The sequence below is a fragment of the Manis pentadactyla genome, chromosome 1, assembly GCF_030020395.1.
Source record: "Manis pentadactyla isolate mManPen7 chromosome 1, mManPen7.hap1, whole genome shotgun sequence".
Lineage (NCBI taxonomy): Eukaryota > Metazoa > Chordata > Mammalia > Pholidota > Manidae > Manis > Manis pentadactyla.
The window spans coordinates 8,775,461-8,795,873 of NC_080019.1; positions in this window are offsets into that span (position 1 = coordinate 8,775,461).

A 20,413-nucleotide genomic window follows, 5' to 3' on the forward strand; every position below is an offset into this window, starting at 1 on the left:
TTTTTGTAGGTCTTTGTCTCTCTCTCATTAGCTCCTGGAATGCAATAGGAGCTCAACAAATATTTGCAGAATCTTAAAGAAAGTTGTGCATTCTTGTTCCAGGAACTCAAAACACCATAGACTTAACTTTTAAAGAGGAAATGGGCAGCTGCTCCTCAAAAAGAAAGGCAAAAGAAAAAAAAAAAAGACACCGAAAGAAAAGAGGATGCTTAAAAATTGTAGTTTGTGTTTTAAATTTTTGCAAAGGAGATGTAATTAAAGTGCTTCACTCCCCTCCTGGATCTCTGACAGCAAAATTAGCATAAAGAACAGTACACAATAGAAAGTAAAGGTAAGCATTAAAATGTTTGTTTCACACAAATTGCACAATCTAGTTCTGATTCATGATAGGAAAAAAAACACCTTTTTTTCCGGAGCCTCAGAATTGATAGATGTCAGTTGAAATACTTCAGAAAATGAAAGCCTTAACTTTGGGTATAGGATGCTGTTTATGTAATAAGTATTTATTGAACACTTCCTAAATGCTGACTGCTACACTGGGCCCTGGGGTAACAATGATGGACACGACAAAGCCCTCCCTCCCTCTAAAGGGTGGCAGAGAGAAGCAAAGGGCCAATACAGCGCCCTGTGCTAAATGGTTCTAAAAGGACAGGGGGTGGTGCTGGTGGCTTCATGAAATACTTGGCTATGAAATAATGAAGTCGAGGAAAATGTAATGGTCTTCAAAGATATGCCTACATAGTAGTAAAAGCTGGTGGATAAGTAAGAAACATGCAGAAATCAAACTTAGCAGCAGGTACTAAACATCATCAATCAATCAGCTTCTACGGAGGGGCTCCTCTGTTCCAGAAACTCTTCTACGTCTGTGATCTGAGAAGCGTACAGCCCACCATCACACCAGGTCTGTGCGGACATCCCAAAGAGGCATAAGGTGTGCTTTTTGTCTTCACGGGGCTTCAAACTGCAATAATCCCTAAGGAGAGTTGTGGCGCTTACAGACATGATCAGATTGCCTTAATTTACTCCACTAGCATGCCCACTGGTGGGAAGGGGAGAGGTCCAACCCTCAAAGGAGGTTGGAATGGGAAGAGAGCCTGTGTCAGTTAACTCCAAGGCCATCTCTGGCCTCTGGGAACTTCAAAGCTTTTGGAAAAATCTGTCCTCACTCGTTTCTGTTGTGGCGGATAGCTCCCCTTTTCAAAAGCTATTCCTCTCTCTCTGTTTCGCATGCAGCCCTTGGAAAGAGCCCAAGACCTACTGAGATTGGTGGGATGATGTGATTTGTGACAGCAGAGAAATCGGCTTTCAGTTAGTTTTTGAGGCAGAATCATATTCTAACTCCAAAATAAATTGTGACAGGAAGTGCAGTCCATGCCAAATGCCCTGTGTCGTGTTGAGTCAAAGCATCACATTTAGGGAGAATGTTAACAGCATTTGCTCGCTAAGAAATTTTGCTACTTCCTTGCGTAGGAGGCCATGATACCGAATTCTCCCAAACCGTCCACCCTCTTCCCCTTTCTGATTTCTTTACTCAAATCTGGTTACTTCCTGGATGTCTCCTTCCTGTCGGTATAGGTTCAGTTCAAGCAGTTTCAGGGAGGCTGATGCAGCCGGAATCAGATCGCTGCGCGACACCAAGGGGTGTGGCCACTGCAACTCCTTCTAGCGGTGCCTTGAGGGTGGAGGCCAGTCTGAGAGCAAGGCCACCCAGTAGGTGCCTCTAGTAAGGGTGAGGGAAGCACGCTGCTGCATGGAAGATCCGAGGTGGCACGAACCCCAGCAGCAGCGACACGTCCTGACAGCCTTGGCGCTCCTGGCAGGACCTCTGACTGTAGGTGCATCCGATAACCAAGACGCAGAGCTTCAAGTTCCTGGGTTAACAGTCCCAGAGCTGAAAACCGACCTTTCCTGTGTCTGTACAGGCAGAAAACAGTAAGAAAGCCTTACTCAGACAAGCAGAAAATATCAATGGATTCAGCGAGGGTTTAAATATAGTGCCTAACCTTATTAAGAAGAAATTGCAGACATTTAGACCATGTCGCCAAAGCTTTTAAATCAACATTATGGGAAGCAACTCCCGTAAATCTCGCCAAAGACACATATACGGGTTGACATTTTGACATAAAGAGGCATTTGAGAATGCACTTATGTCTAAAGCGTCCCAGATTATTAATTACTTTTTTGTAGTTAGAATGAATTATACTTTTTTAAACGGAGGGATGAAGACAACTGCAGTGGAAATAAATGGTAAAGAACCGTCCCCCTGTGCCTTCCCCGCCCATCACACCCCACCGCCCTGTCACAACCACACCCCAGGACAGCCGGCGTTATAGTGGACCCAGCACCGGAAGACTATTTACTGGCAAATTCTCACTTGATCATTACCCCCCCAAAAACAAAACAAAACAAAACAGCCCTGTGAAGGAGTACTATTACCATTTCCATTTTACAGATGAAAAAGTTAACGATTTTTGAAAGATTACGTAGCTGACCCAAGGTGATGCAACTACGAAGTAAATCACAGAGCCCTAAAAGGTTTCTGTGACTTCAAAGACCTTGCTGGATGGCACTGTACTGCCTCCTCTTAAGTAAAAGCTCTGAGAAGTGGGGTCTGTCTTGCTCCCTTCAGCTAGTGTTGCCCAAGCTTTGCTCTGACCCTGGGGATACGACACTGCATCTCCATCTCTCCCCTTCCCATCAATGGGCTCCTCGTGTGTGAATCGTATGTCCTTTCTCAAACCATGAACCCATGCACAAAACAAATGCCACTAAAGAAAAACCAGACCAGGAAGTCATTCCGCCCTTAAATTCCTCCAGAAGGATGATAAGTGAGACTGCCCAGTGCAATGCTACATCTCCTCACCTTCGGTTGTGTGCTTATGTGGTCCGTTCCTCTCTACTGCAGTTTTCTTGTAAAGCCTAATGAGATTTATTTACATGAAACCAGCAATGTTCAGGTTTTCTTTTTTACTTATTCCTTAGGGAACACCTGCAGCTATTTATTCCCTACCTGTGAGGTCTACAGACTGCTGTTCTCAGCTGCAGCCTCGGCAACCCAGGAGGCAGTCTTGAGTTAAGCCCAGACATTTTTTTTTTTTCTTTTAATTTGCTCATGTACTCAGTTTCCTGCTGGCCTCTGGCTTTTTTCTGCCAGCATTATCTGCACTGAGGTTTACCAGATGTTTCTACGGAGCCTTGTTTATTCAGGTTAAATTGTTCGTGCTGCTGGCCCCTCTGCTCTTCTCACTAGACCCTGGCTCTCGGAGGGACTAGTTCTTAGTTTCACTGTTCTGGTACCTAGCATAGGCCTGATGTGGCAGTGGGTGCTCCACAAGCCTTGGAAAGAAGGAAGAAATAAGAGAGGGAGTTGTTATTCCATCACTACATGCGTTTGTTTTTTTATGGTGCGACTTCCGGTGAAGGGACCTGATGCCAAGAGAGGGCAGATGAAGGGGGTGGACTTCTCCACCAGACTTCGTGGAGCAGATTGTCGGAGCTCAGAACCCCAGCTCCCCTGCTCACTACCTGCATGACCTGAACCTTCTTAACCTCTCCGCTGCTCAGTTCTCTCATCTGTAAACTGGAGACGATAAAGTTAGCTTTTTCATAAGGGTTTGATGGAAAGGACATGCGTTGATTTATATAAAGCATCTGGAGAGGCGCCCACAAGTCGAAAGAACCATTTTACCGGTGTTGCTGTTGTGAGAGAGGATTTAGCAGCCAACACTTAAGGCCTTGCCTCAAGGAAAGCCATTTGATTATTTCTAATACTTATCAGACACCTACTTGTGCCAAGCTGTGTGCGAGGTGGTAGAGAAAATCGAGATGGAAATGGCATAAAGTCTATGTCATTAATTATACACCAAATCATTAGTGGTGCAAAGGAAAGACAAAACGTGCTAAGTCTCAGAAATGGATGGGATGGGGAGGTGCCCCCCTTGGGCATCGTGATCAGGCTTTCCCAAGGGGCTGTTCCAAGCAGCACAGCACAGAGGTGATCTCTGCAAGTGGAGGACTGAGGCCAGAGCAGGCGTGCAACAGGGAAAGGCTGGGCACAGAAGGAAGCTGACGGGATAATCCCAGAGCATTAGTGAGGCAGGGCTCCCCGGGGAAGTCCGGCTTTGTGGGTGAAGGCTCCCAGCCAGCGTCCTCTGGGCATTAATGTTAGCACGTCCTCATTCACACGCAAAGACTGGTGATGTCTGGGGCCATTTGGACCACCCAAGAAATGAAAGTTCTGGAATTTTTTCTATTGACTGTGGACTTTCCAGAAGAGGTTCAATTCTTTCCCTCTAGGTTTAAGAACTACAGAGGGTTAAAGTATAAACTGGTAACCTGGACTCTTCTTCATTTTTTAATTTTTATTCGGAGTATGTAATATCTGATAATTTTTTTTTCTGCTTAGGATATTATTAAGAATTGATCACTATGTTCTTTAATTTTTAGCATCTTTTTCTGCTTCTGACCTACAATTATTATGCTATTAATATTTCTTGAATAGGGCTCATTTTTCAATCTTCTTAGTCTCTGACAATATTGAGATTCCTTTGGCGTTTCTGAATCTTTATATGAACAAGATGGCAAATTCCTGATTCCAGTAAATCATTTAAGGAGTGGGAATGACTGTCTTTGTGAGTAATAATAAAGATCTGGTTTTCTTTAAGAAAAAAAGAAGAGAGAGAGAGAGAGAACGATAAGAACCAGAAATCATTCATACATTTTTACATGAGACTTCTGTTTTCTTCTGTATTTGAAATTTACCAGATATCCTCTCCAAGAATAAGCTCTATTTAAGAAAGCCAGGCTGGTGAACTTGGGAGATAATACTAAAGATATACTTAGAGAATTTGCCTCTGTTTGCATTAATTTTACTGATAAGTGTCTCTCTACATATACATTTATATAATATATTTTACAATTTTATATTATAATATACATGTATATTAGTTCAGGAAGGACCCTCCATTTTATTCACTATACGTATTATAATGTATAAAATATAATATATACTCTCTTCATTGTTTATTTGAAATGAAATTGAACTAGGCACCCTCTGTTTTTTTTGCTAAATTTGGCAAATCTACCTCTTCCAACCTTTTTCCTTTCCCTGAAGAATAAGAAAAAGCAAAATTCTGTGGAAATTCTCCAACCCTTGTCCCTATCATTGAAGGTCCAAACCTACCATATTCTTAAAAGTTTCTTAGAAAAGAAAGTGCACATTTCAAATAAGATTTGGGCAATAGAATCAGAACTCATCTCTTCCTACCACTGGACGCATATCACATTTGCCGACTATGCTTCCGAATCTCAAAACGGGGAAAATGTGGTCGTCTGGAGGAGACGCGAGATGGCATTAACCACTCAGGAGTGCTACCTGGCATCTGTCTAGAGAAACGGTCAGTAAGATTGAAACCCAGTAGGGACACATTGTCTTTGCAGTTATACTTTTTTCCCAGGCACACTGGATTGGCGTCTATGAGAATTCAGAAGATGTAGAGTACAAGGGCCACCTTGAGGATGGTATTTAATTTCTTTTTTCTTTCCCATTGCAATTATAGTCTCATCTTAACAGAAGTAAAACTGAAACTATCAACAATACTAGTTTTTTTTTTAATGTAAAAATTTATTTACAAAAACAGGCAGAAGGTCACAGTTTGCCATCCCCTGATCTAAATTTTTACCACTCTGGCTGCATTATATGAAATGGACAAATAAAGAAGGGAAAACTTTAAAGGGAAACTACCTGGCTAGAATCTCATCTCCAGCCCAGCCTGTTCTCTGCACCCCTGGAGTATCTGACTGCCTTTCCCCCGACTCGTGTAATTTCCTGCACGTCCACCATCTCCACTGCTGATCATTGAATCAATAGTACCCGGTTTTCATATTTGTCATTTAGATTTAAAAAGATATGCATTTCTAGAACATGCTAACTTTGATCAGAAAGACAGCAGCATTTAAGCTTTTTGTCAGTCGGAGAGCAGAAGGGACTCTTCCCTGGAGCTGGGAGTTCACAGCCCCTAGCGTGACACTGCTGCTCACTGGCTGTATGACTTAGAACATGCCAGTCAGCATCTCTGATCCCTGAAATGGAGGGGGCATGAGATCGCTAAGATCCTTTCCTGCTCAGAGTTCTCTGCCTCCATAAAGATACAGAAACATTAGCAGCAGCTGTCCTTGGTGAAATTCTCCCTCCAAATGTTTAATTTGCTGGCGTTGCCCTATCTCATCCTGCATGCCCTCCCCTTTGCTCTGTAGTCAAGAGCAGGGAAAAGTTTTGTGGAAAGCCCTGAAATAGCAACAGCCAAAGAGCTGACATGGAGTCTGCTGGGCTCCGCTGAGCTGAGACCCTGCCAAATACTTGTCATCAAATCACCAGTAGGACATGGGAAGGAACCAATGCTCTGGTGGCGGCGGCTCAGAGTTGTGACTTGTGTCATTAACTTCCCCAGAGAACCCGGCCCAATGAGGAATTTGCTAGAAGATCCCTTAGAAAGCCAAAATACCAACTAGAACAAAAATGCCCTCCGGGAGGGCAGCCATTTAGCCGCCTGCACTCTGGCTGGGCTCAGAGCTGAAAGGGTACTTGTGGTGACCTCTCAATCCTGCTCCCTAAACCCCTTAGTTCCTATGGCAGCTCAGAGGGCTCTTTGAGAGAACTCTGAGACAGCAATTTTATTGTGCACCCTGGAACTGGTCCTGGGTGCCACCCAAAATCTACAGGGAGATCTAAACTTTGAAAGATGGCTCCAAAGTTTTGAAAACCACTGGAATATGCTCTGCATTCTGGCCCTTGAGATCCCATACTAAACATGGAGTAAATTAAGTGCTTATTAGAGCACTAGCTTAAGAAGAAAGTGGTTTCTGGAAATTGGCACCTAAGCATAGGAATTCCATGGTAACTGTGCCCAGCTTTGTCAATAGCTGGACTGAAACCCCTGGAAATAAGTGTGGCTTTAGCTCTATATGATGGTGTTTTGTACCTCCTGAATTCAGCTTGGTAAAAGTTATTGTGGGATAATTATTCTTTGAAATACAGATTTATTCATTACCATAAATTCATTTTATTGCATATCTTGGAGTTAAACTTAGACATGCAGCTTTCTCCCAGCGCTGAAAAGCAGAATGTGAAATGCAGGTTGTAATTTCCATTAAGAGATTTTTAAAAATTCTTGTCTTCAAAGATAAGCCATCTGTAATTTAAATCACAAGGTCGAATTTGGAATGCGGTGCCACTGTGATTTCAGAAAGAGGAAGAAAATAGCACAGCTATCTTTCTCACAAAGCTTGCCGTTTATAGTGGACTTATTACCTGTTCATGCTAAGTCTATTAACATTTAAAATAAGTACGCAGCAGGCTTTGGAGATACGCACATACAGATAATTAAAACACAGTGCATTACATGAGAGATATGTGTGGTGTGCTGTGAGAACAACTGAGGCACTTAATCCAGGAGGTGATTCTATTGAGAACTTAATCCTCTGAGGTCATGTTAATATCTCTGTTTCAGAGAGAAGAAAACTAAAGCTGAGGAGGTCATGTGAGTAGTCCTTGCGAAGAGCAGAGCCTGTGCTGGAATCCCCACTGAGGCCCAGTCCATCCTCTTTGCCGTGTCTCAGTACCAAATCTTTCATTTTTGTTTTTTCACCAAAACAGTTGTCAATGCAATGAATTCAATCATTTTTAGCAATGAGAATACATTTCTTTTCTCCTGAACTTCTCTTCTGTAAGCTTTTTTCATCTTGATAGTGTACTCCAGATTGAAAAATCTCACTCCTGGAGAATATTCTGGTCTGAACATCTGACAATGTTAGCTTTTCTCTCTATTCCATCAGCATATGAAATCCTCCAATGATTTTCCTCTGGATATAGCAGGCTTGGGTCTGATCATTAAAAGTGGCTTAATGTTAAACTCTGATCTGCATGGAACCAGACCATTGATTGAAGGTAAAGAACAAGGTTCAGCTAAATACTGAGGTCATGCACTATGCCAGATATTGGAGTCTTTTAGGAGAACATTCTTTCACATTGGAAAACAGATCCAAATAAGAGGTACTTTACTGAGTTGGCATAATCTGAATTTTCTTGACCATAATATAAATGTGATAGGTGGGTAAACATGGAGAGGTTCCTTCCAAACACTGGTTAACCAGGAGATGTGTGAGAAGGATTCCAAATAAAAGCCCAGAAAGTGTATGAGTCCCTTGGAGCTAGAAGATATCTTGAGCTACAGTATTGTGAGTAGAATAAGGCTTATGAGAATCAGAAGCCAGTATTATATGCAAGCCAGCAGTATTCAGACCGTGGCTTATAAACACTGCTCTGCTCTCAGACACACCAGGAAAACATAAATTATAACCAGTAGGCAGAATTTACATGCGAGTGGTGATTTAAGCACCAGTGTTAGAAACACACCACAATTTCTGGGGAATTCCTAACTATTTCAGAACAGTTCTTTCAAAAGACTTAAGCTAGCTAAGGGCAGGCAACGTTTGAATGTTTTTTTATAACTTTCTACAATGTTTTCCCTTTTTTAATGAGCATTCTATTTTTAATTGAATTTTTATTGGTATAACTGTAAATTCACTTGAAGTTGTAAGATAGAATACTCATGCACATGTCACCAAGTTTCCCCCAATGGTAATATTTTGCAAAGCAATAGTATTATATCTCACCAGGATGTTGACTTATGCATACTTTGCTGGTCTTATTCAGATTTCTCCAGTTTTACTTGGACTTATTAGTCCATCCATGTGATCTATATAATTTTATCATATAATTAAGTTCATGTATTCACAACCACAGTCACTACACTGAACTCTCATCACAAAAATCTCTCCTGTGGCTCTTTTATAACAAACCCACCTTTCACTTGCCACCCCCTCTAGGCCCCCAGTCTCATACACATGAAAAACACTCACCTGTTCTCCATTTCAAAAATGTTGTCATTTCCAAATATTACATAAATGGAATCATACAGTATATAACCTTCTCCAATTGGCTTTTCCTTTTTCTCTCAGCATAATTCTCTGGAGATTTTCTAAATTGTCATGTATATCAATAGTTTGTTCCTTTTATTGCTGAGTAGTATTCCAAGGTAAGGATGTACCATAGTTTGTTTAACAATTTACACACCTGTAGAGGACATGAGAGCTGATCCCAGTGTTTAGCCATTATGAATAAAATGCTATGAATATTTGTATATAAGTTATTTGGGTAAACATAATTTTTCATTTTTCTTGAATGGATAACCCAGACTGTGATCACTGGGTGACAGGGTAATTGCATTTTTAATCTTGCAAGAAACTGCCAAACTGTTTTTCAGAGTGATTGTACAATTTTACCTTCCTACCAACAATATCTGAATGATCCAACTTCACCACATCCTCAACAGCATTTGGTGTTGTCACTATTTTTTATTTTAGGCATTCTTAAAGGTGTGTAGGGCTATCTCATTGTAGATTTCATTTGTATTTCCTTGATGCCTAGAGATTTTGGACATCTTTTCATCTGCATATCTCTTCTTGATTTATGAGTTTTGCCCATTTTCTAATTGGACTTTTTAAATATTGATTTTGACAGTTCTTTATATGTTATAGCTACTAGTCCTATTTTGAATATGCAGTTTGAAAGTATTTTCTTTCAAGATGTAGAGTCCTTGGAAGGTGTAGAGAATGTCTTCAAAAGTGCTTTTATGGGAATATTTTTAATTTTGATGAAACCTAACATCAATTTTTCCTTTTATGGATAATGCCTTTTGTGTCAAGTTTAAGAACTTTTTACTTAGTTTTAGAGCCTGAGAATTTTCTTATATTTTTTTCCAAGAGTTTTATAATTTTATATTTTACATTTTGTCCCTGATCCATTTTGTGTGAATTTTGGCATAAAGTGTGAGATTTAGGTTGATGCTCATGTTGTTTGTACATGTCCAATTGCTCTTGCACCACTTGTTAAAGCTATCTTTTCTCCATTGAATTGCTTTGGACTGATGTCAAAAATCAGGTGAGCATATATATGTTGGTCTGGATTCTGGATTCCGTATGCTGCTCCACTCTACCCCTCCATCAACTCCACAATGTCTTAATTACTGTAGCTGTTTAGTAAGCCTTAATATTTGGGAGAGTGATTCTTATACTTTATTTCTTTGTTAAGGTGGTTTTAGCCATTTTGGGCCTAAAACTTTCCATATAAATTTTAGAATGAGCTTGTCTATAGCTACTGAAAACCTTGCTGGGAGTTTGACAGAAATTACATTATACAAATAAACAACTTGGGAATAATTGACATCTTTACTATGTTGAGTCTTGAACTCAATATATCTCTCTTTTTTCAGCTCTTTTATTTCTCTCACTGGTATTTTGTTATTTTCAGTATACACATCCTGTATATGTTTTAAATTTATACTTTGGTACTTCATTTTCTGTGGAATAATTGTAAATGTCATAATGTTCTTAATTTTAGTATCTTTATGTTCATTGTAAGTATTAGAAATGAAACTAATTTTTGTCAGTTTACTTTTTATTCTGAAACCTTACTAAACTCACTTATTAGTTTTAGATTTTTTTTATAGATTCCTTGGAATTTTCGATGTAGGCAATCATCATCTGCAAGTAAAGATAGTTTTTTTTTCCTTTCTAGTTTTATGACTATTTTTTTTCTGGCATTATTGCAGTGGCTAAATCTTCCAGTATATGTTAAATAAGAGTAATGAGACATCCTTGCCTTATTCCCGATCTTACAGGAAAAGCATTCAGTCTTTCACCATTAAGTACAAGGTTATTTATGGGCGTTTGTAAACACTGTTTAACCAGCTGGATAACTCCCTTCTGCTTCTAACTTGCTGAGATTTTTTTTTCATAAACAGATGTTTGACTTTGTCAAATGCTTTTTCTCCATCAATTGATATGATCAGATTTTTTTTTCTTAAGAATATGAGATGATGGATTATATAGATTTTTTTTTTAATGGTGAACCAGCCTTGTATACTTGGAATAAATATCTATATGTCAATGCATGTAATTCTTATTATTCAGTGTTAGATTCAATTTGTTAATATTTCATTGAATATTTTTGCAACTTAGATTTGAGAGATACTGGTCTGTAGTTTTCCCTTTTGTACTGTTTTTGTCTGGTTTTAGTAATGGGGTAATACTGGCCTCATAGAATGAGTTGAAAGTATTCTTTCCTCTTGTTTTCAGGGAGATGCATAAAGTTAATGTTAATTCTTCTTTAGTGTTCAGTGGAATAAATTCCACTTGGTTGTGGCATATAATTCTTTTTTACATATTGTTACATTCTATTTACAAATATTTTGTTCGGGATGTTTTTATCTACGTTCATGAGAGGTACTGGTCATGAGTTTTCTATTTCTTTGTGATGTCTTGGTCTGGTTTTGGTATTAGGGTAATGCTGGCCTCATAGAATAATTAAGGAAGTCTTTTCCCACTGTTTCTGTCCTCTGAGAGAGATGACAGAGAATTGGTATCATTTCTTCCATAAGTATTTGGTAGAATTCACCAGTGAACACATTTGGGCCCAGTGCTTCTTGTATGAGTTTGGACAGATTGTGTTTTTCAACTTGGTCCATTTCATATAGGTTACCAAATTTGTGGGCATAGAAGAATTGCTCATAGTAATCCTTTATTATCCTTCTAATGTCCTTGGGAGGTCTGGTCATGTCCCCTCTTTCATTCCTGATATTAGATATATTTGTGTCCTTTCTCTTTCTTTCTTAGTTCGCCTACCTAGAAGTTTATCAAAAGGAGTCTGTCTTGCTAGTGATACTGGGCTCACTGATGTTGTCAGAGAGTCTTTTTCATTCAATCCAGGAAAGGAATAAGCCTACCTGGGCTGCCTTTGTTGCCCAGTTGGGGGTCAGGGAATGCTGGGTCTTGATGGCCTTCCTCTGGGGGGTGGGGACACACCAGACACCCTACCACTGTGTTGCTCCTCCAGTCCAGGGGTCCCGAGCCAGCTTGCTGTCTCCTTACTAACACTGGGCTCTCCTTGGTTGCCTCTGCCGTTATTTCCTGGGGTTTGTAGTTGGGAGAAGGAGCAGGCAGAAACTAGTCTAACCCATCTTGTCAGGACTGGAAGTTCTACCATGATGTTATTCTAAAAACTTATAAATGGGTTTTTGAAGAGATTTCACAAATTCAATGAATTACTTTCTGTGCATTATCACCGAATAACCCCCAAATAATCAGAGAAATGAACCTAGTGTAGAGATACGTATCACTTGAATGCGATTAATCTTCCATTTCGAATACGAAAATGAGTTTCGGTACATTTAGGGCTAGTAGTGGAATCAGAGGCAAACCCATGAATTAAGTAGAGAAAAAGCATTTTGCTCTATAGTGATGGTATTTGAGGTTTCCCTCCTGATGAGCATAAGAAAAATTATACTAAATATTTATACAGACATGTCTGTCCTCTAAAGACAAAATATTTAAAACAACTTGTGGAATTTCTACAAGATTTTAGACTAAATAACTTCATTATTAAAATCACATCCACTCATTAAAAACATGTAAACCAATGACATAATGCTGAATCAAGCTCCCCTCTCTCCTCTCAACTGGAATTTATAACTGGAATTAATTGCAGAGACTCTGGCTCATGACTGTAATTGATTCCAGGCTAGAGGTTTCAGAAACAAAGCACCTCCATCTGTCTCTGTCTTCAGCCCTCACAACAGAAGCCCATTTATCAGCCTTTTTTATTGAATTTTTTTATTTGGAGAAGTGATGCAACACATCGCTGACATCCAAATAAATTACTGATCATTGCCTTCTTTGCATGGTTTTGAATTTCAGAAAACTACATGCATATGTGACACATATCATTCTGTTATATATTAATAATTTATAATACCTAGCAAGTGTCTCACACATAAAACATACATGCACAAACACACATAGAAAACCTTAAGGAACTTTATTGGTTTCGAAATGACAAGTCTGTTGACAGGCTATTTTTGGTATCTTTCAAATGATAATTTAGCTTACATTACATATCATTATGATATGCAATTATATTTATGCATAAACTAGGTGGGTATTTTAGAGTGTGTGGCAATTAATTAATCTTGTTTTATGCTTTTCACAACCCTGCTTTATAAAGAATCTTCATTGTGCAGATGTGCAAACTGAAGAGAGGGGCAGAACTTAGTTTTATTAAGGACAAACAGTGAACTTCGAGCAGCCCTGAGACCAGAATATAGATTTTCAGGCTCTTTGCAGTAAACATCAATCCCTCTGCGACTAAAATCCAAACACAGAATGAAAGAAAACATAGGGCAGAACACCAAAGGGGTTATTTCATGCTGCATTTAGAGGTGTGATCCATGCCAGGAAACACTGTTGATTACCAACCTGGTGGTAACTTACTGATCTCTGTCTCATTGATGACTAAACATTATTCAGCCTGAGCTGATTAATTCTGAAATGAATCAGATCATTTCACCACTGGCTAAAATTCATGCTTTAGCCATACTTCTGTGAACAATCTCTTACCTCATATATGCCATATACAGAGATTATTTGTAGTTAATTTTTTCAACTCATTGCCCATAAAATTACAATTCATAAATTGCCAAACATGCATAGAATGACTATTATAGAGAAAATGGTATTAGACTCATTATATGCCAATTAATCTAACTACCATTCAGAAGCTTGTGCAGAACAGGAGACTAAATTTAGGACTCAATTCTTCCTTTGCTTACACATTTAACCAGAGAAGACATCTCCACTTCCACTTTATATGAACGATATAATTTTCTCTGTTTATTTAATATGCTGCATTATTCATTTTATTGTAAAAATTGTCTACTCACAAGGTTTTAAAATAATTGAGTCTATTTGTTTTATTTTCCCTATTATATTAATATTTTCTTTGCATGGTGCTTTAGAAAAATATACGACCTAGAAAGCAATCTAATTCTTGTCACAGCTGCAACCTTACTGAGGCAGAAAATTTGGCATTTATATAAAATGAAAGCATCTCTAATGCTTTGCCCGCCCTTCTAGAATCCCCTTTGTTTAATCACTATGCTTTGAGCTTATAAAGGAACTGCTTTCAGGAATAAGTGGATAGGAAGGAGAGGATGCTGATGTGTGAATAAAATGGGGATATAAAAGAAAATTGATTTTGCTCTCTCTCCAGCTGAAGTCTGTGGAGGTTGCCCTGTCTGTCGCCAATAGCTATAGGAGTCAGGCTCTGATTCATGAATTGTGATCCTCACCCACCCCGACCCTCCCGCCCCAGATCAGGATTGTCCTGCTATACGTTTCCATGGTGCCAAATGCTCCTACTGTCATAGCACATTATTGTTCTTGCTTATTGTGTTTTCTGTACTCTCTGATAAATGTACTGGGTCAGAGAGAGCGCCTGCCTTGCCTCCCATTGTCAAACTAACATCGAGCACAATGCTGACAACTGGGGCCCTTAATAGATGTTTGTTCAATGAAAGAATGAGCACAGTTTAAAATATGAACTCATCTCCAACTTCTCCTATAATCCTTTTTTAACAGCTTTATTGAGGTCTGATATACAAACAATGTTATTGTTAATGCATACAATTTATAGACCATTGTAATCATCACTACAGTCAAGGTAATACACATATCCGCCACCTCCAGAAATTTCCCCATGCCCCCCCTTTTCTATGTGAAGAATGCCACAGAAAATTCAAAACCAAACTTTCATACATGACCTTTTGTTGTGATGTCTTCCAAAGCTACTCGCTATTGTCTATTCTTCCTGTCTATTCTCCACCCCTCTTAAAATTGATGTAAAATGTAAATCATAAATAAAATGAATGAGGAAAAAATAAAAATAACAAATAAAAATACAAGGAAACCACAGGTTCAGGCAGCTTTCTCTCATTTTCCAAAAATAATAAGTATGAGCTCTGATATTCACATTTTCACTATTTTTCTGGCTACTCAGATCTCAAGTGACATTTTTGGAGAAAAAGGGAGGTGGAATTTGAATCTATAAGACTGTACAGTCTTGCTATCAGCTCTTTCTGACCATATCTGTTCGCTAATAAATGGTTAACAACTGGCTCTCTAGATATGGTCCTGACATGAATGCTAGTTATTTTCATTTATGTTAATAGGACAAAAGTAAAACCAAGATATGTGTTGGAACATCATTCATGTGTCAACGACTTGAGTTCCTTCTTTGCTGAACTGGACAAGAGTTTTCAAATACTAGGAGAATATTTTCTCAATTTTTTTAATGCTATTCAATGCAACATGAAATGCTGAGTTTAATCTGCGTTTAACATTTTCTCCTTCTCTTTCTTAAATCAAAACAATCAACAAAGTAAGTCAAGCCCTGTTTTGTAGCCTCTACCAATTTCCATGGTATAGTTCTCCCACCACGGGTGATTTCAAGCTAACAACTGGACTTCCCTGAAGGCAGGCTTGGAAAGAGATGTGCAATAGCATATCATTATAGAGTATTTCTACCTTATAGGTACTCAGACATAACTGACCTTAAGAAATAAATGACAGTAAGTGTAATAAGATAATTAGGAAGTGATGAGCTTTGAGTATCACCTTTGTTTTTAATATGATCAGTTTAATGACAAGCTTATGTAATTTAATGTTAATGACGGCTGTGGTTAATAAATGGCTTGCAAAATTCCTGAATATTCAACAGTTAGCTCTTGTGAGCCAGTACAGGCCGGTTCCAACACACCACTCACCCGTTCCCTTCACTTTAGCTACCCTGCTTCCCTGCTGTGCGTTGAACACACATCACTTTCCCAAGTCTGCACATTCTATTCCCTGCACCTAGAATGTTCTACCCCAGGATACCCACATGATTTGCCCCCAATCTCCATTCCTTTCTTTGCTCAGATATCCCTTCTCAGCAAGGTCTTCTCTTACACCCATATCCCTCTCTCCTCTTCCCTTGCCTCAGTGTTCTTTTCATAACACTTTAACTAAATGAAAGATTATTTCCGTGTTTACTTGTCTGTTCTGTATTTAACACAGTAAAATATAAGCCCCATGAGGTCAGAGAGCTGTGCTCCCTCATGCTAATGCCCAGCAGAAGTGGCAGCCTGCGGCAGAGGTTCCAAAGCTACCCGTCAAAGGTCTTGGGATGGACCGAGTATTCTTTTACCTTCATGACTCGACCAAAATCTGCCCTCGGGACTCTCTCAGCTGGGATGCTCTTCTTATTTGCAAGAGGGAATCCTCAGACCGCCTGTACCAGAACCACCTGGAGTGGTGCGAACATGGGGCTCCAGGTGGCGGAGGAGGCAGCACCCCGCCCTCCTCCCCGCCTACGGTCTCTTCTCAGCTCCTGCTCCTTTCAGTCTGATTCTATTTCTCTCTATTGAAATTGAAGACACATAGAATGACCTCTCTCTTTGAGTCCCATCTCCGTTTCCCCCAGACCCTTCTACTCATTATTTCCATGGGCCTCCTGTCCCTCTGAGCCCTCATAGACCGCGGACTTTGTCTCAATATACTTTTGGAGGTCGCCCTTCCCCGTGTTCGCTTTCATAGTACCAGCATCTAATTCAATGGATGACACACATTAGTGCTTGATAAACGTCCCTTAAGTAATTGAATGAATGACTTGCAGCCAGTTCCCATCTTGGGAGTGAGCCAGTTACCTGTGGGTCAGATCTGGAGACTTGCTGTTGACTCTGTCCGTTAAGAGTTGTCTTCTGGGCTGAGCAAGGGTAGGGAAAGTACCTGTTAGAGGCATTTCCCTGGCCCATAAGTTCAACAAAGTTCATATCCATATACATTTTCAACCTAATATAAACTAGATACCAAGTAAATTCAACAGTTCAATTCTGGTTTTTGTGGTACCCTGACTTTGTTATTTGATGGTGCCGATGAGGAATATAGTCCCAGGTCAATGTCTGAACATCCTTCATTCGGGTTCTGGAAGCTGTCACACAGTGATGAGCCACAGCCCCTTGGGTGTGCTGGGTTTCATGCCTGTGACATGGCATTTTTGTTGTTGTTTTTCCTTAAATTCAAATAGTGTCACTTGGCATTTGGAAGACTGACTCAACTGTTTCAGCATCCCCTAGGCAATAAAGATTTAAGTTAATTTTAAAAAGGCAAACAGAGCTGGCCTCTGAAAATCCGAGTACCTAAGAATGCCAAAAAGCAGCATTTATATTTATATTATACAAAGCTTTGCAAAATGTTTACTATTCCAATGCATTGGTTCAGCCAAGCACTAACACCACACATAGCACCTAGGATTGGGCATGGCAAATAGTGGCTTTCAGTAATTTTTTGTGAATTGGTGAATACAGCTTTATAAAGCATTCTACACAATGGGGAAAATATTGGAGACATAGAAAATGTGGTTTAATCTCTTTAGCTGTTGCACAACAAAAATGGCAACAGGATGTACAAAAACATGAGAAAATATCTGAGGGATCTTAGTGGTATATTGCCATTCTCAGTAAGGAGTAGGGAAAATTAAATTAATTTGCAGAGCTAGCAAGGGAAATCTGGACGGAGTGAAAGAGATCATTCCCAGAGAGAAAAGGGAATAAAGGCAGAGGGATCTCATCCTCTTCATGGTAGAAGAAGAAACACATTCCTCCTCAGAACAGAGGATAAACCAGCCTCCTACGGATCCTTCCTGGTGCCAGGTGAGCACAGAGGAGGCTGGAGGTGCTGGGTTGGGGGTGGTAGGGCAGGTTTATCTGTGCCATCCACAGCTTGAGACTGTGCCAGTCCCCTGGCATGCATTGGGCTGGGTGGTGGTACTGAAGCATCAATAGGTGAAAAGGAGAGTCTGGGGTGAAGGAGCAGCAACCCACCAACCCCCAAAGCAAGATGAAACTCCACTCAGATGCAACCCGAAACAGGGTAGCGATGGGACCACCAGGCAGTGAGTCATATTAACCAGGAGGAAGCCACACAGAAGATACTAACTGAATGCTTGGGTCAGTGGTAAGTTATTTAGCAACTGATAGTGGAAAGAAGGTGCCTGAAACTTCATGGGTGTCTGACACACAGAGGAGCGATTTGGGGATTTTCATAATCAGTTTGGGCTGCCGTAACAAAATATCATCGACTAGCAGCTTAATCAACAAGCACTTATTCGTCGCAGTTCTGGAAGCTAGGAAGTCCAGGGTCAGGGTGCCGGCATGCTCAGGCGCTGGCGAGACCCTCTTCCTGGTTTGCAGACGGCCACCTTCTTGCTGTGTCATCACATGGCAGGAAACAGCAGGCTCTAGTCTTTTCCTTTTCATATAAGGACACTGATTCCTTTATGGAGTCCCACCTTCATGACCTCATGGAAGCCCATTGCCTTCCAAAGGCCCCACCTAAAAATACCATCATACTGGACATTAAGACATTTTGCAAGGATGCAAACATTCAGTCAATAGCAGGGATTAAAGGAAGGAATTGGTGTACCCTTAAATGAGTGTTCAGAGAGATATTTTTATTTCCTAAGTAACTTGACCTACAGCCCAGATTGAGTTTTCCTGTGGGTGTCAGTACCATGTACCACGTGGCATGAAAAGTGGTGGCTCTGCATTCACCCCTCTGACCCACATGACCCCTCCAGTACAGGTAGGGCATAGAGCCTGGGACTGAAGAGGAATGACCTTGGGGTAGATGATCACTCACACAATGTCCATTAATCATGAGGCAGGCACCCTTCAAGGTTATAGACATGCAGATGCCAACAAGAGAGGTAGTTCTGGCTCTCATGAAGCTTACATTTTAGAGAGGAGGTGGGCTGCATGCAGGCTAATGAACATATGAGCAAGATGATGTTGAAAAGTAACATGTGCCATGAGATAAATAAAATAGAACTTGGCAGAGTGTGGGGGGTGGAACGATAGACTTTAGCTTAGGGGTAAAAAGCAGATTTGGAACTGAATCCAAATGACAGGAGGTTTCAGGCATGTCAGGATCTGGAATCAGAGGGTTCCAGGCAGGGGGCACAAAGCATTTTGAGTGTGTTTGAGAAATAGAGAGAAGTCCAGTGTGGCTGAAGGCCATGCTCTTTCACCATGTACTATGGACTAAATGTTTGTGTCCCCCAGATTCCTATGTTGAAGCCCTAACACTCAGTGTGATGGTACTTGAGGATGGGGCTTTGGAGAGACAATGCGGGTCAGATGCGATCATGGGGGTGGGGCCACCTGATTAGATTAGTGCCCTTATAAGGGGAGACACCAGAGAGTTTACCTCCTCTGTCCTCAAATGCCCCAAGGAAAGGACATGTGGGCACACAGCCAGAAGGAGACCCTCTACTAGCCAGGAAGAGGGCTCTCGCTAGGTTCCAAATAGGTGGGCACTTTGATCTTGGACTTCTCAGCCTCCAGACTATGAGAAAGAAATGTCTGTTGTTTTAAGCTACCGAGTCTATGGTATTTTGTTATGGCAGTCTGAGCAGATTAAGACTGCGTCTGAATAACCTTGGGCAAATGACAGGCTAAGCCTTGGTTAGCTCACCTGTGCACTGGAAATGCATAAACAACCACATCATAGTTTATTGGGAGAATGCAAGGAAATTGTACATTTAAAGTATTTAGCACAATACCTGAGACTTGATCAATGCTCAGAAATTCTGTTATTATTAAAATACATTCTGCAGGAATAAATTTGAGGAAAAAGACCACCTTTTTGAGGAGTTTTATTTTGTTTTGTGTTATCAAAATCATTCTTGCACAGAGTGGAGGGGAGATGCTACATGAGTCATGAGATATTTGGGCTGAGGACCCCAAGTGAGTCTTTGGCAATGGATATGCAAATGAAATGCCAAGAATGTCTTTGGACAAGAAACAAATAGAAGAATGAGTTACTGAAAGTGATTCGGTTAGAAGATGATCTGAAGAAGGAAAGAAGTTGAGAAAATGATATATATGCTTGTCATTGCCTCCCACAGATTTGGCTATGACACACCATCACATGAAAGGGAATAGCATATTTGTTCCTTTTAGTTATTTAAGTTTTCTGTTGGAAGAAATTCAGAAGTTCTTCCCATAGAAGTTCTTGGCATTACTGAAGAAGAAGGAAGCAGTCTCATGCAGAGGGGAAACCATCACTTACCAATAGTAGTTCTGTGTATTCTGTAGATTCTTATTTTTATAGTTTGTAAAACCATATTTTAAAGGAAAATACAATGACTATCTTTGGTATAATATGCATTGTGTGTAGATATTCATCGAAAAAATGTTTTCATGACCTCCACTGTGTGCCAAGCACTCTGAAAGGCACTCAAGGTGCTCCGTGTCCTAAGGACGACAAGTGTAGCCATGCTTCCAGCAGCAGCACAAGGAGATGCAACTCTATCCTTGTCCCGGCAGACTCAGGGCCAGGCACTGGCCACTCAGGACGGGATGTGGAGATTCTCCTTGCCAGTGATGCGGTGGGCAAGTTATCCAGACTGACCCTCTTGCTG